This window comes from Adiantum capillus-veneris, chromosome 6 (assembly GCF_014529385.1).
Source record: "Adiantum capillus-veneris isolate H3 chromosome 6, ASM1452938v2, whole genome shotgun sequence".
NCBI lineage: Eukaryota > Viridiplantae > Streptophyta > Polypodiopsida > Polypodiales > Pteridaceae > Adiantum > Adiantum capillus-veneris.
In genome coordinates this window covers 107,997,697-108,012,141 of record NC_140936.1, presented here as the reverse complement: position 1 = coordinate 108,012,141, position 14,445 = coordinate 107,997,697, and the positions used below count along the sequence as shown (strand labels likewise).

At 47.1% G+C, this 14,445-nt stretch overlaps 1 protein-coding gene and 2 pseudogenes across 4 annotated transcripts in view; 1 reads left to right on the top strand and 2 right to left on the bottom strand.

Annotated features, from left to right (window-relative positions):
- Positions 1-14,445, bottom strand: part of LOC147456047 (kinesin-like protein KIN-4C) — a 158,467-nt gene that overhangs the window by 114,458 nt on the left and 29,564 nt on the right. The gene's annotated exons all lie outside the window — the stretch shown is intronic.
- On the bottom strand, positions 1,792-3,567 carry LOC147456049 (uncharacterized; annotated as a pseudogene).
- Positions 13,351-14,215, top strand: LOC147456048 (uncharacterized; annotated as a pseudogene).

The window sequence follows — 14,445 nt, the reverse complement described above, 5'->3', positions numbered from 1 at the left end:
CCTTGGCCCTCCTCATCTTGTCAGTGGCTTTGTCACGAGGTGTGACGACCCTTGATTTTTATTTAATTTTTGGAAACCTCCCATTGAAGTCACAAATGGTCGGACATTGCATGGCCAGTGTGAAACAGCCGATGGCCGAGAGTTTCATCTGTGGCAGTGAAGGCCAGGTCGCCCCGAGTTGGTCGGGCCAATCGGCATTGAGATCCGAGTAGTAAAAGGGTAGCTACACTCAATTCAAAGTCAGTTAGGCCCCACGCGACACTTTATAAGTTGGTGGGTACTAGGAAATTAACTCAAAAGGCCATAAGGGACACTTGGCAACTCTAGATTGATTCTACAAGACACCTCAGCTAGGAGGGGGCACCAAAAATCCATTTGGGTTGTTTTGGGGATGCCTTCTTCTTCATTAAGTGACTACAATGTGCATGTGTATTGGGTGTTGGTTTGCATCTTTGATGGAAATCTTGCCTTCTCCTCTGTTCTATGTAGCACAATGATTTCGCTCTCGTGCACCTCTCTCCCCTTTTGAATATAGAAATGTGATGCCAAGCTCAAGGGCTACTCATTTGTATCTACAACTGTGTGGGTTTATGCATGATTGCCGAGGCAAGAGCTTCTTGCACAGGTACCAGATAAGCTAATTGCTAATCCTCCGCAGATATAGGTTGATTCCGAGAGATTTCTCGCAAGAAATCTCGTCCATATCAAAGGGCAAGTAGCCGTCAGGTGCAGGAACTTGACGGCTTGCTAAGGATGCAACCGGCACACAAAACGGAGCCCAAAACAGAGAATTACAGCCTGCTGTGTATTTTTGCAGGTTTAGGGTTTTGGCCATTTTTGTTGCCTAACATTCCCAAGAGCTTCTGGAAAGCTAGGGAATCATCATACACGTGTTTTGGTGTATTTTAGAGGCCGAAAACAGAGAATTCAGCGTGTTGTAATTTCTCGTCGCGAGGTTTAGGAAAGTACTAACAGAAGACTTTGACGAAGTTGCATAGAGAGAGAGAGAGAGAGAGAGAGAGAGAGAGAGAGAGAGAGAGAGAGAGAGAAACGAAATGTTATATTAACGTCTTCAAAAGGCCAAAGTGACCTATGAGACCAAAGTTACAATGTGGTGGATCTGATACAAAGTCAGAGTAACAAGATGACAAAAATGAAATGACAGAATGACAAAATAAAATACTATGGAATCCTAAACTACTAGGTGTGAACTAAGCAGCTAGCTGGGATAGCTAGATCACAAGAGATCCAGACACAGAGAGAGCCTGATGAGAGGAGAGGCTAGCCAGTCTCAGAGATAGATCACAGATTTCTTTAGAGCTGCCACCACTGGAAACCCGGAGGAGTTACTACCACAGCAGAGCTCGTCGCCTCACACCAAAGGCACATTGATCGACCGAGCGACTGAGCTGGGGAGATCCAAACGCCCACAACTGCAGAGGACTACACAGCATCGACGGAGGCTGCATAGAGAGAGAGAGAGAGAGAGAGAGAGAGAGAGAGAGAGAGAGAGAGCTTTATTTACGTCTACTAAAGGCCAAAGTTGGCCTGTGAGACCAAATCATATACAAAAGTGGTGATCTGGGTGTCGGTAAAATGAGAGAAAAGAAAGAATAAACTGATTGTGCCTACTGTGAATGAGTATGAGAGTGGGTGGTAGCTCCGACTCCACGGATAGTGGCTACCTTGTGTGTGCAACATAGCAGTGTAGGCACGTGTGTGTAGCTCTGTCACAGCAGAAAATGACTACACAATATAATACAAGGCCACATGATGGTGGGCAATGTCCAGCTAAAAGCATACTATAGGAGGTGGGTGGAGAATGTCATACATAGGGGAGGGTGATCGAAGAGCCTCCTACAGCCTGGTGGTCCAAAGCATAGATGCATACCTCATCTCCAGGTGGTGCTGATGTAGTGCCCGTATCCTCAGTACCTCGTCATGATGTGGTCGCCGTCTCAGATAGCCAGGGACTCGTGGTCTACGACGCGCTCTTTGGGTGTCGGCTTGCTGAAGCGTGAGCCCGCTCGCGTGAGTCGGAGGTCTCTGGCTAGACACCTCTCGTTGGAAGAACTCTGTAATAGTCCACTGTGTGCTCGCACCTGCCTGTTGTAGTGGCTGTAGAATGTGCTCACGCATGCTAAAAGCAGTGGTCAGGAAGCGGCCTAGCTGGATCTGGTCACTCCTCGCTATACACTGCTGGAGTGTATCCTCTATGCCAAACTGAACTCTGAGCTCCGAGTAAGCTGGGCATCTCACCATGAAGTGCTCCTCGCTCTCCACCTCTGTATGACAAATGGGACATATATGCTCATCTCGTGGTATGCCTCTGGCTCTGCCCCTCTCAATCTCCAACTGGTGCGAGGACACTCTAAGCTGCCCAATGGCCACCCGAAGGTGATGTGGCATATATCTCTGCATGTATAAGGGGGTCTCAATGAACCCCTGCTCTGATAGCTGTAGAAAATGCTCGCGGTAATGTAGCATTTTCGATGGTAGCTCATGTCCTGGGTCAACCCATGTCCTCTGAATGTAGGTGTGCCATATCTCCTGTCTAATGACCCTATTCCTCTCAGATCGTGTGAGGGAATAGGTGGGGGCCTGAGTGTCGTACTGTAGTGGCGGCAATCTATCAATATCCAGTCCCTAAGAAGAAAACCAATCCCGTGTCTGAGCATACCATGAGGTCCTATCCCCTACCAATGCCATGTCCTGTGATGCCGAGAAGGCTCGGTATGCAACACGATCTCTGTCCATGCTCTGAAGTCTGTGCAGCATGCATACAGTCTGAAAAAGTGCCTCAACCAGCATAGGTGGTGCAGCAAGCTCGGCTCGAATGATGTCATGTGGTACTGAGGGCTTGCTGCGAATGAGTCTAGAGATCATGAGTATCTGTGGTGGCTCCACTAGAGTCCATACAGAAGCAGCTAGCCCTAGGCCCCATATCACAGCCCCATACATAAGTGCTGGTGTGACCAGTGTATCAAACAGCCACCCCTTTGTACGGGGCTCCTGAAAGTGTGCCTGATGACACTGTCTCTCCATCAATGCCATTGCTGAATACCCTCTAGTGAGTCTGTCTCTAGCTGCCTGTGCCATCGAGAATGCCCCTGATGCTGCTGTGAAGGTCACGCCAAGGTAAACATATGACCCTGTAATCTCAATGCTCCCTCCTGCTGCTATAAATGCACTCTGCCTCCTGACCTGTGCTGAAGTATGAAAGATAAGAACCTTGGTTTTACCAAGGTTCACTGAAAGCCCTCGCTGTAAGCAAAAATCATCAAGCGCTGAAAGATGTCGCTGTAGCCCCTCAGCAGACTCTGCTACTAGCACTATGTCATCCGCGTAGAGCAATATGTGTACTGTAGCCCCGCCTATCTCCACTCCATCTCCTCCTCTGTGCTGAATGAAGTCCACAATCTCATCAATATAGAGTCCAAATAGTGTAGGTGAAAGAGGGCACCCCTGTTTCACCCCAATGGTGCTAACAAGAGTGTCTGATATACCTCCTGGACATCTGATTCTGCCAGAAACATGCTCATACAATGCATATATCCCCCAAATCATCTCCTCACCCACACCTAGATCCATCAGTCGTCTGAATAACCTCTCTCTAGGTACTGTGTCAAAAGCTTTGCGGAAGTCCACAAAGCAGCAATACAATCTCCTCTTCTTCACTCGAGTCTGATCAACCGGACATCTAAGAGTGAAGATATGGTCTATGGTAGAGAAAGACCGCCGAAATCCTGCCTGGCCTGGAGCTCTAAGACCCTCCGTCTCGGCTAGAGTGCTCAATGCCTCCTCCAATACTGCTCCATATAACTTGGCCAGCATGGGCCCTATCATTATAGTGCGATATGTGCCCAGGTCCATAACATCCCCTGACTTGTGGATAGGCACAATGGTATGCTCTGTCCACGAGTCCAGGAATCCCTCTACTAGAGCCCTATTGAAGAGGTGAGCAATAAGTGGTGCCAGGGTATCTCTCCCATAAATCAAATGCTCTGCCTGTAATCCAGACTGATCTCTGGCTCGTCCATGCAGGAGGTGTGAGATGGCTCTGCTCACCATATGAGATGTAAGAATGATGCTGTAATCGGTCGTGGTCTCTGTGGTGTGGGTATAGGTGGCTGCCCTGGTATCTGGTAGAGGCGCTCTGCATAATCATGCCAAAGGTGAGGATCATGTATAGGTGTCGGGCGCCCTCGCTCGCGGATGCGTCACCAGGCCTCTCCACTATCTCTACTCATGAGCAAGTGATATAACATGCCGATCTTTTCTTTTATCTGGAAAGGTGCATAGTATCTCATGCTAAGCTTTGGAAAAAGCCGCTCCTTTCCCTTTTTCTTTCTCAAGGTTGCTTTCTCAAAACCTAAGAGCACCAAATCGTCTTCCTTTAATTTCAAATCGCGACGGTGTCGATCTGTTGCCTTCTTGTGTCTTTCTTGAGATTTCGCTAAAGCCTCCCGAACCTTGGCAAAAGCGATGTCCAAGTCCCTCGTATATTGGTCGGCTTCAAAAATCTTATCTTTCGTGCTTAGGAAGGGTGGAACCTTCGTAGCACCTTCAATAATCTCAGGAGTCTTCTCATCAAAAATGTAAGACTTCAATAAATCCAATACGACTGAATTTGCAATCTCAGATTGCCGATCTGTCTGCGGGTGGAAAGATCACGAGAACTGCAACCGTGTGCCAATGTTCTCCCAAATAGCCTTCCAAAACAAACTCGTGACTTGGGGATCTCTATCAGAGACTATTGTCACAGGCATACCATGTAATCTAAATATCTGGGCAATGAACAGTCTTGCTAAATGTTCCGGCTTGATTGTTTTCTTCACTGGAATGAAATGAGTTTGCTTGCTAAATCTGTCAATAACAGTCCAGATACAATCGTGCCCACTCTGTGTCTTCGGGAGATCAAAATGAAATCCATTGCAATACTTTCCCAGGGGTGGGTGGGAATGGGTAAAGGCTGTAACAATCCCTGTGCTTTATGCCTGTCAAACTTACCTTCTGACATACCAAGCAACTGCATACAAAATCATTCACATCCTTCTTGAGTCTCGGCCAAAAGAAGTAACGCTCCACACTTTTCAAGGTGGTGTCAATGCGGCGGTGACCCATGAAAGGTGGACAGTGGCATTCGGTTAGAACGCACAACATCGTTTTCTTCATCAAGTAGCCATCCTGTATGGAATATCCCGCTACTACCCCCCCATTCTGTATTTGTGTGAATACATCCGAAAAATCTGGATTTGTGGCGTACTGATCGACCATATCCTCGAAGCTTCTATGGTGAATTGCGGAAATAGCCAAGACTAACGGCTTCCGGGACAAAGCATCTGCCACCAAGTTCTTCTGTCCCTGAATATGGACAATTTGGAAGTGAAACTGTGACAAGATGTTAGTCCACCACATCTGCTTTTCCGAAAGCTTCTTTTGTGACAAGAAGTAGCGTAAACCCTGATGATCAGTGAAGATCGTAAAATCGGCTCCGAAAGAGCATGGATAACCGCCAAAAGCTCTTTCTCATAAATATGTGCTGTCAATTCAGGCCTTGAAAACAATTGGCTCTCATAGGCAATGACATGGGCTTCTTGCATTAAGACCGCACCCATACTACGACCACAACCATCACAATATACTTCGAATAACTTGCAAATCCGGCAAAGCGAAAACTCGTCCCATAGTCAATTTCTCTTTCAAAGTCTGAAAGGCAGTCACCTCTGTGGGTCCCCCACGAAAAAGGGACTCCTTTGTGTGTCAGAATGTGCAAAGGGGAAGCGATCACTGCAAATTTTCTAATGAACCGTCGGTAGTAAGAACATAAGCCTAACTTCATGAATATTCTTCAAATGGGGCCAATCACGTATCGTGTCAATCTTGGCCGGGTCCATCTGTACTCCTGCTGCTGAGACGATGTGTCCCAGAAAGTGGTTTTCTGGTAAGAAAAATTCACTCTTCTTGGCATTGATTACTAACTTGTGATCTTGCAATGCCTGAAAGACCTTTAGCAGATGGTTTCTATGTTCTGCCTCATCCTTGGAGAAGACTATAATGTCATCAAAGAAAGTGCCAACAAAAGATCTGTACTCTCTGAAAATCCTTTCCATCATTTGGTTAAAAGTCGCTGGAGCATTGGTAAGGCCAAAAGGCATCACCAAAAATTCATATAAACCAAAGCTTGTCCAAAAAGCTGTCTTGTAGACACCTCTCGGCGCGATTCAGATTTGATGAAATCCGCTTCTCAAATCGATCCTGTTGAAGCAAGAGGATCCCTGTAATCTGTCAATAATATCATCAATCCTCGGAATCGGAAATCTGTTCTTGATGGTGATTTTATTGAGAGCTCTATAATCAATGCACATTCTCCAAGATCCGTCTTTCTTTAAAACCAACAACACCGGAGAGCAGTAGGGTGAAGTACTCGGCTGGATAAGACCCTTTTTCCAAAAGGTCTTTCACTTGGTTCATAATCTCTCGGTAACACGATAAGATGGCCGGTTTGGTGGTGTGCTTCCAGGTATCAAATCAATAGTGTGATCCTCAAGACGAGATGGTGGCAACTCGCCTGGCAGGCCCTCAAAGAAACAATCAGCATGTGTCGAGAAAATCTTGGCACTTTTCGAGGTCAAAAAATTCGACCTTCAATCATCATTCAGTTCTCTCCAGAAAATTGAGTAAATAAACTGAATTTCATCAAGTACAATCTCTTTGCCCTTCATTTGTCAAAGTCGCTTTCTCAGCCCGATAGTCAACCATGGCTTTGTTCTTGTGGTACCAAGGGATTTTGAGGAGGACGTCACAACCTTCCTAAGGGCATTACGTAGAAGTCCTCGTGCCCTAAATACCCCTGACATTGCAAACGAAGTTTGCCAATGATTGGTGTAATGGAAACATCTCGTCTAGGTGCTGCTAGAACTGTGTCCGCCGCCTGTGGCCTCAGCCTGTCGGGCGTAATTCCAAATCAAGCGGCCAATTCAAGTGAAAAGAAGTTTGCCTTGGCTCCTCCATCAAAGAAACTAAGGGCTTCGTGATCTCTCACTTTGCCCTAAGTGCGGCAAAGTTTTGTACTTTCGTTCATCTAATTCGATTCGGGCCCCATGCAATGTGCTACCAGTTCTGTTTTCATCTGCCTTTTCTGCCACGTTCCTCTGTTGCTCTAGAACTCTCTGGCCTATCTTCAGTCTGTTCTTGCTGTGCCTTTTTGGGGCACTTTGCGGAGATGTGTCCAAATTCCCCGCAACCAAAACACTTCCCTTCTTTGAGATACATAGCCCTTTCTCTAAGAGTTAGGTAGGGACGTGTATTTTTCTTTTCTTTGGCCTGGGAACTCTTTCTCTTTCTACTTTCATTGTGAGAGGTCGGTTGGGTTCTCTGAGTCAAGATCTCATTGGTGGGGTAAGTCAAATTTCCAGAATGTATCGCAAAACCCCGTTTCGCATGACCCATCAATTCTTGAATAGAATTCGACTTTTGTTCCAGGCAGTAGTCTCGGATCTCTGTAGGGACTCCGTAGCAAAAGTGCTTAATCTGTTCTTTAAATGAGACCTTCTTAAATGAAGAGGCTCGTAGAAAAGAGTTCCAAAATCTCTCGCAATAAGAGTCCAAAGAATCTCCCTTGGTCATCCGAAGATGATTCCAAGCAGTTCGTAAATCTCGTTCGTACTCCCGAGTCAGCCAAGAAGAAATAAAAAGCCTTTTGAATTTCAACCATTTAACTCGAGCTTCCTTTCTCAGAAGAAGGGTGGACCACCATGTTCGAGCATTTCCCTTGAAGAAAGATGTAGCCCTCCTAATCTTGGAGTACTCTGAGTAATGCCCTCCAAAGAAAGCTATGCCAAACTACTGTATGAAGGCCAAAGCCCTTGGAGCATCTCGGAATCCAGAAAAAGAGTCAAACTTAATCGACTGTCCACCTTCTTTGATTTCTTTTACTTTCTTGCTTTTATCTTCGAGGAAGTCATATTGGTTGGCTTTGTAAAAACATATGATCGTCGAAGTCCGAACTGTCTGAGGATGACTCCTCTATAGGACTGTCAGAATTGAGCAAAATCTAGGCTTCTTTGCCTTTTTCTTGCCCTTTCTGAAGCTTTGTTTTTTTCTTTGCTTTTTTGCCTTTTGTGTCTTCTTCGCTCGAGTGAGAAGAGATAGAAGAACTGTCAGAAGAAGAAGAAGAAGAAGAAGAACTGGGTAGTCCTTCAAATCATACACGCTTCTTCTGCTTTCTCGCCGATGCAAAAGAAGATTGACGACCCAAATAACCCGGGAAGACAATCCCTTTCTTGTGCTTTTTATCGTGCTTTTTGGATTTGTTGTTTGCGTCCAAAAGCCGGCTAATCTGTGTTTGAACCACCTCTTGTAATTCTTGCTTTGTAAACATCCTCAGAGAAGGAGGTTTCTTGAGTGCCGGTTTGATGGGTGGTTCTGTGGCCTTCTGCCCCACTGGGTGTGTCCTTCTGCGATGGATTGCTGAGACAAAAATTTTGCAAGTTTCGGATCCTTCGCAATTTTAACCATCTGCTTTGTTGTCTCGTCAACCAATTGTCGGCGTTCCATCTCTTCAATCTCGAACTGAGTAGGTCGAGGTGGGCCGTACTCTTCCTCTGTTTGCTCATGAGAATCTTCTTCGTGATCTCCTCCCGCATTCGCAGATGCAGAAGAAGTCGATTGTTTCTTGTTGGAATCCATAAGTGCCGCGAGAAAAGGATCGGATTTCCCAGTAGAAGAGAAATCTGCCGCGCTCTGATACCACTGTAACAAACTTGGACACCCCAAGTCAGGATTCTACCGCGACACAACAGAGATTCACTTCAAAACAGTTCACAAAATTGGCACGGCCCGGCGTAGTTCCGTGCCCAGAGGTATTGGCCCCAAAAACTGGCGCCCCTTTTGGTATTTCTTTTGATATTAATCTGTGCTCAAATTACAAGAGAGTTGGCGGGTGCTCACTCTCAGACTCTGCATCCAGATGCTCTTAGAAGTGAGGCTCTATCAACTTATATATTGGTACAAGGGATGCCCCAAAAGCAGAGCCCCAAAATCATTAACTTAAAAAGCTTTTAACTCAAAAGCAATAGGCCCAAAATCTGCCATAAAAATCAGCCAGCGCTTTTTACGCAAATCCGTACGGAATGCCACGTCGACACTCTCAACGCAATGTGCACTGTAAAATCCGGGCTGCCACGTGTCAGGCTGTCAACGCAATCTAGGGTGCATTTTCCAGGCAATCATATCCGCAGGGGGTATGTGTGTCCGGGGCTAGCCATGTCACCAGTTTGTGACAGATGCGGTTACTAGCATAAAACAATCTATCCTAGATAGATTCACCCCACCTATTCTGCGGTTGGATGACTGAGAGAAAGAGAGACTGTTTGAGGGCTGAACAAGCCTTCATGTTGCTATACATCCGAAATCCTCAGTCATACATAGGCGCTCCCAAGCAGCCAATGCAGCTTCGTGTACAGTATCCCCAATCCTATCTGAAGGGTTCTTATGCATGTTAAAGACCTCCCCAAGGCACCACTGCTCTGCATGAGGCAAAGTCTCCACAATATGTGACAAGAAATCAGCCCGTGCACTAGCATGGTTGGGTGCATAAAGGTTCAAGAAGCCCACAAGGCTACCTTGAACCTACATAGTGATCCACTAGGCCCTGCATGGCACAATAATACTCTGCCCAGAATGACCTTCTACCATGAAATCCACAATAGTCGTACATACACCTCCCTGAATGCCTCCCAGCCCAAAAGCAGCTGACCAAAATGTCTCATAACAACCACACAAGGTCCATCCATAGCAATGAATACGGATCTCACAAGGGTGATGCTCTTGAAGCATAAGTATATCAATCACGCCACCCACAATGCATCTTTGAAGCTCTTGTCGTAGTCTACCCCTCTGGCGTAAAACCTAGTGTACACCAAGTGCATGCACATTCCACGAGATTATGTCAATGATAGAAAACTGATGCTACTGCAACAACCAACCTAGCAATCTTCCAGGCCGGCTTGGATGGGAAGTAACCCACATCTGACCAACCTCGAGGCGAGCGTTGCTGCATCACATGACACAAAAATGTATGTGCAATCCTTTGGGCAACCTTCTTTGCCCTCATTAGTGTATACATAACATGGTGGGCACCGGGCATCCACAAAAAAATGAACCGCAATCTGTATACCTCCTGTAGTATCAAGTTCCGACACCGTGTACTTGGCTAGTGGCCACAAGGTCTTCTGTGATCCCCAGGTCTCCCTTGTGGTGAGAGAACTCTAGGGCCAGGGTCCTCAACCACCCAAGTGCTATGTCCATAGTCGAATCCTGCTGATCCTTGCCACACATTGGAAAAGAAAAACCCAATGTTGTGGCAAGGGTGTCTGTTCGTCAAGCTGGCAAAAATAGAACATGTACTTAGTCTTGGAAGTAGGCAGCATCAAGGTCTGTAAACGGGTCAGCAAGGAACTGCGTAAAAGAATATCCGAAGAGATATTGGCGTATGTCAATTTCAAAATTGGATAGCCTTCTGGGAATAGTCCCGAAGCTAAAGTTTGAACCATGAGGGGTAGCCTGAGGACTCCGTCCCAAATCAATCTACTTGCAGAAAAATTGCTGCCCAAAGATTGTTGTGCAGTGGGGGAGGGTTGCTCAGGTCCCAAGCGTGGAAGAAGGCGGGGATGGAGAGGGTCGGTCACCGTCGAAGACACTCCAGAGGTGGCAGGGGGAATGGGGAGGGGACAAGGAGAGAGGGTGGTGGAGGAGGGGGAGGGGGGGGCTGGGATAAGTCTGAGCTGTCATCCTGCTGTAGAGGGTCGAGGCAGTTTCCCGTAGGAACCCAGTCCTGTCGAGCTGCAGTAGGCCGACTGTCAGGGTGCTAGTGGGGCGACGAGCCTGACCTTGTCGAACGGCGGCCAGGGTCTTGCTGCTAGCTCTCATCTTCTTAAGCACTAGTCAATGCTGCTGTTGTACCTGTGGGGCCCTCCTTGGTCCGAGGTGGGGGGTCTCAGACCCATGTGACTGTCTAGCCCTGATGGGCTGTGGCAGTGGAGTAGGCAAGGCTCTCGTGCGTGGGCAGGCCTTTGCAACATGGCCATTTTGTCTACAAATAAAGCACTAGTTTGGGAGACTTGAGTACTCCACGCTATGGCAAATCCACCCATTACTCACCCTAGGCAATAAAACTACCTTTGGAGAATTTGGGTAGTCATGACCCGAACTGTCGGTAGTCCCATGGCCTTAGCTGCAACTGAAGCTAGTACTCCTAATGGTGCATATCTGCTTGTCATTCTTGCCTCTGTAGCACCTCTCGTGGAGAAAGTAGGTCCACTGAATTCAACACCAAGATATGTATAGGTGTCTACAAACTCCACTATCTCGTGTCCATATGTAAAAATAGGTGCTGATCTTCTAACCCATTGTGTTGTAGTAATAAATACCATCAGATTGGTTTTGCCAATGTTGATGGACATCCCACTATCATGTGCTTAAGCATGTAATGCATCTAGATGTCTCTGCATAGCCTCTGGCACAATATCATTGGCATAAAGCGATAGAGGTATCCATGTACCTGAACACCTAGGACCCTCTATCCCCTGCAGTTAGAAATCTCATCTATATACAATCCAAACAAAGTCGGAGAAAGTAGGCATCCCTGCTTCACCCCAATAGTAGAGTGAATAGGCTCATTGAATAGGCTCTTAAAGACCTTGTGCTATCTGTACTCTCCCTAAAACTATCTTATAGAGTGCCATGATACTCCATACAAGTGCCTGTGGGACTCCCAAGTCGTGTAGTCTCTGCATTTGTCTGGCTCTTGGGATTCTGTCAAAGGCTTTGTTGAAATTCACAAAGCTACAATAAATTCTCCTCCCATCCCTCCTCAATGATCGCTCTAAGCATGAAGATATGATCAAGTGTAGAGAATCCCCTCTTGAATCTAGCCTGTCATGAAGATCGTACACCCTCTCTCTTTGCCCATGTGCTCAACTCATGCTCAAGTATAGATGCATACAGCTTGGCCAATGAGTGGCCAATCATGATAGTGTGATAGTTGGTAGGTAGAGTCAGATCTCGAGACTTGAGTAGTGGTACAATTGTAGACATACTCCGAGTCTAAGGAAGCCTTTCACACATGGCCCTATTGAACATGAAGGCTAACAAACCATCAAGATGATCTCTAGCATGTACGAAATGCTATGCCACTATACCACCATGATTCTATGCCCTCCTTGCGTCTTGTCTATCAATGGCTCGCCTCACCATCTCTGTTGCGAATAAAGAAGAATTGAGAGGACAGGGCTCGGGCTGGTTTGACAATTGTAACTGCTCTGCTATTTTGTATAGAGAGGACGCATATTGTGTCCAAGAAAAGAGAGGGTGAGTGCTCTCTAAAGAGCCACCAAGCCTCCCTAGACTCCGGGCTCAAGAGCAACTCCTAAATATCTCTCTCAAGCTGAGCTAAGAAAGCTCTCTTCTTTTGCCGTATCAGCCGTCGGAAGAGTATATGTGATTGCCCACGTGTGATGTCTCTTCGAGCCAACTTTGTGGGATACCTCTCTAGGCTAGCACCCTACACATGACACAGTCACTAGGTCACTGTACACTGTGAGTTCATTTGGATCCATATTGGGGCTACATAAACCACCATCTTACATATTCTCTTGGTTCGTTATTTTCATTCTCATTGTGTACCGCTCCTTGCCTTGTGTCAAGTTCTCTCTCATTGAGTACTAATCCTTGCCTTGTGTCAAGTTCCTCTCTCTCTCGGGATAGTTTTCTACGACGTTAAAACAATCTTCTTCTTCTTCTTCTTCTTCTTCTTCTCTCTCTCTCTCTCTCTCTCTCTCTCTCTCTCTCTCTCTCTCTCTCTCTTGTGTCAAGTTCTCTCTCATTGAGTACTAATCCTTGCCTTGTGTCAAGTTCCTCTCTCTCTCGGGATAGTTTTCTACGACGTTAAAACAATCTTCTTCTTCTTCTTCTTCTTCTCTCTCTCTCTCTCTCTCTCTCTCTCTCTCTCTCTCTCTCTCTCCTGCGCCACCCTCGCTGCCCACCTGCAGAACCCACGCCACCCTCTCGCTGCCCACCTGCGCCACCTTGCAGTACCCCCCCCCTCCGGCCAGCCCTGCCCTCAGCCTGCAGTAGCCATACAGTCATGGCCATCCCGGCCTCTGCTGGCTGCAGCACACTCTAACCAGCTTGGTTGAACCCACGCCTCTGCTGCCTTGCCGAACACCCCTCCCCCCCTAAGCCCTGCCCTCAACCTGCATTGCTCTCTGCCGTACAGTCCCACATTGGTATGAGGTTCAACACTTGGTGACCCGCACGAGCGCCCCTCCTTCACCCCACCCTCCCATCATGGCACCCCTTGATAAGAGGGAGGTGGAGGAAATGATAGCTCGGGCCATCTCCCAGGTCAAGAAGGAGGCTGACAAAGCACTCAACACAGAGATGCGCAAGTTGTCGGACAAAATTAAGCAATTGGAAGAGGAGAGGAAGCAAACGGAGGAGCAGATTAAAGTTCTTACTGCAGAAAGGGATGCATGGAAGCTAGCACACGCAGAAATTCAGCAGGAGTTCACTAGAGAACTTCACCGCATGCAAGAGGACATACATCATATGAGAGGGGTAGCACGAGAAGAAGGTGAAATCTCCCAAATAGAGGAACTCAAAGAAGGACTGAAAAAAGAATGCATAGCGGAGCTCAAGGAAGACATGATACAAGAATTAGATGCAAAGCAAGGGAATTGGATCGAGGTAGTAAAGAAAAAAATCAAGAAAGAAGTGCAGGAAGAGAATGCGAAAGAAGATTCATGACACACTGGAAGAGGAGAAGCTACGTTATGCACGCAGGCTAAACGTGCGTATTACTGGACTCCCAGAAGGGGCTTCACCTGATTCAGATGCGCAGGAGTTTTGTCGGAGCATGGGATACACGACCATGCCATTCACACGGGTCTGGAGGGCAGGGAAAGATGCAACTAGATCTAGAGCTCTTATTTTACAGATGCAGTCTCAGGAGGATAGAGTTGCTTTCTTTAGAAAGCGAGCCATACTACGTGGGCGGCCCGGTGAGACCATATATATGGATGAGGACTTGACCAGGATGCAGATTGAGCATAGGAGAGCATGCATGCCCCAGATCCTACAGGCCAGGAGGGAGGGTAGAAAGGCCTTCTACCGTGATGGTAGGGTCTTTATCGATGGTCGCCCTACTAAATAGGGCCACATGGCCTATGAGACATCAGTACCACCGGAGATATTGATTAGAGGGGCAGTATGGAACTGCAATGGCTCTCTATGGACGCGGCCAGACATGCTAGAGGAGGTCATGGAGGGGCATGATTTCATATGTATCACAGAGACTCATGAGAGCCCGGAGAGGGGACTACCTCGTATTACCGGATTCCAGTGGGAGTCAGCTTTCAGGCATACTACACGCCAGAGTACAGC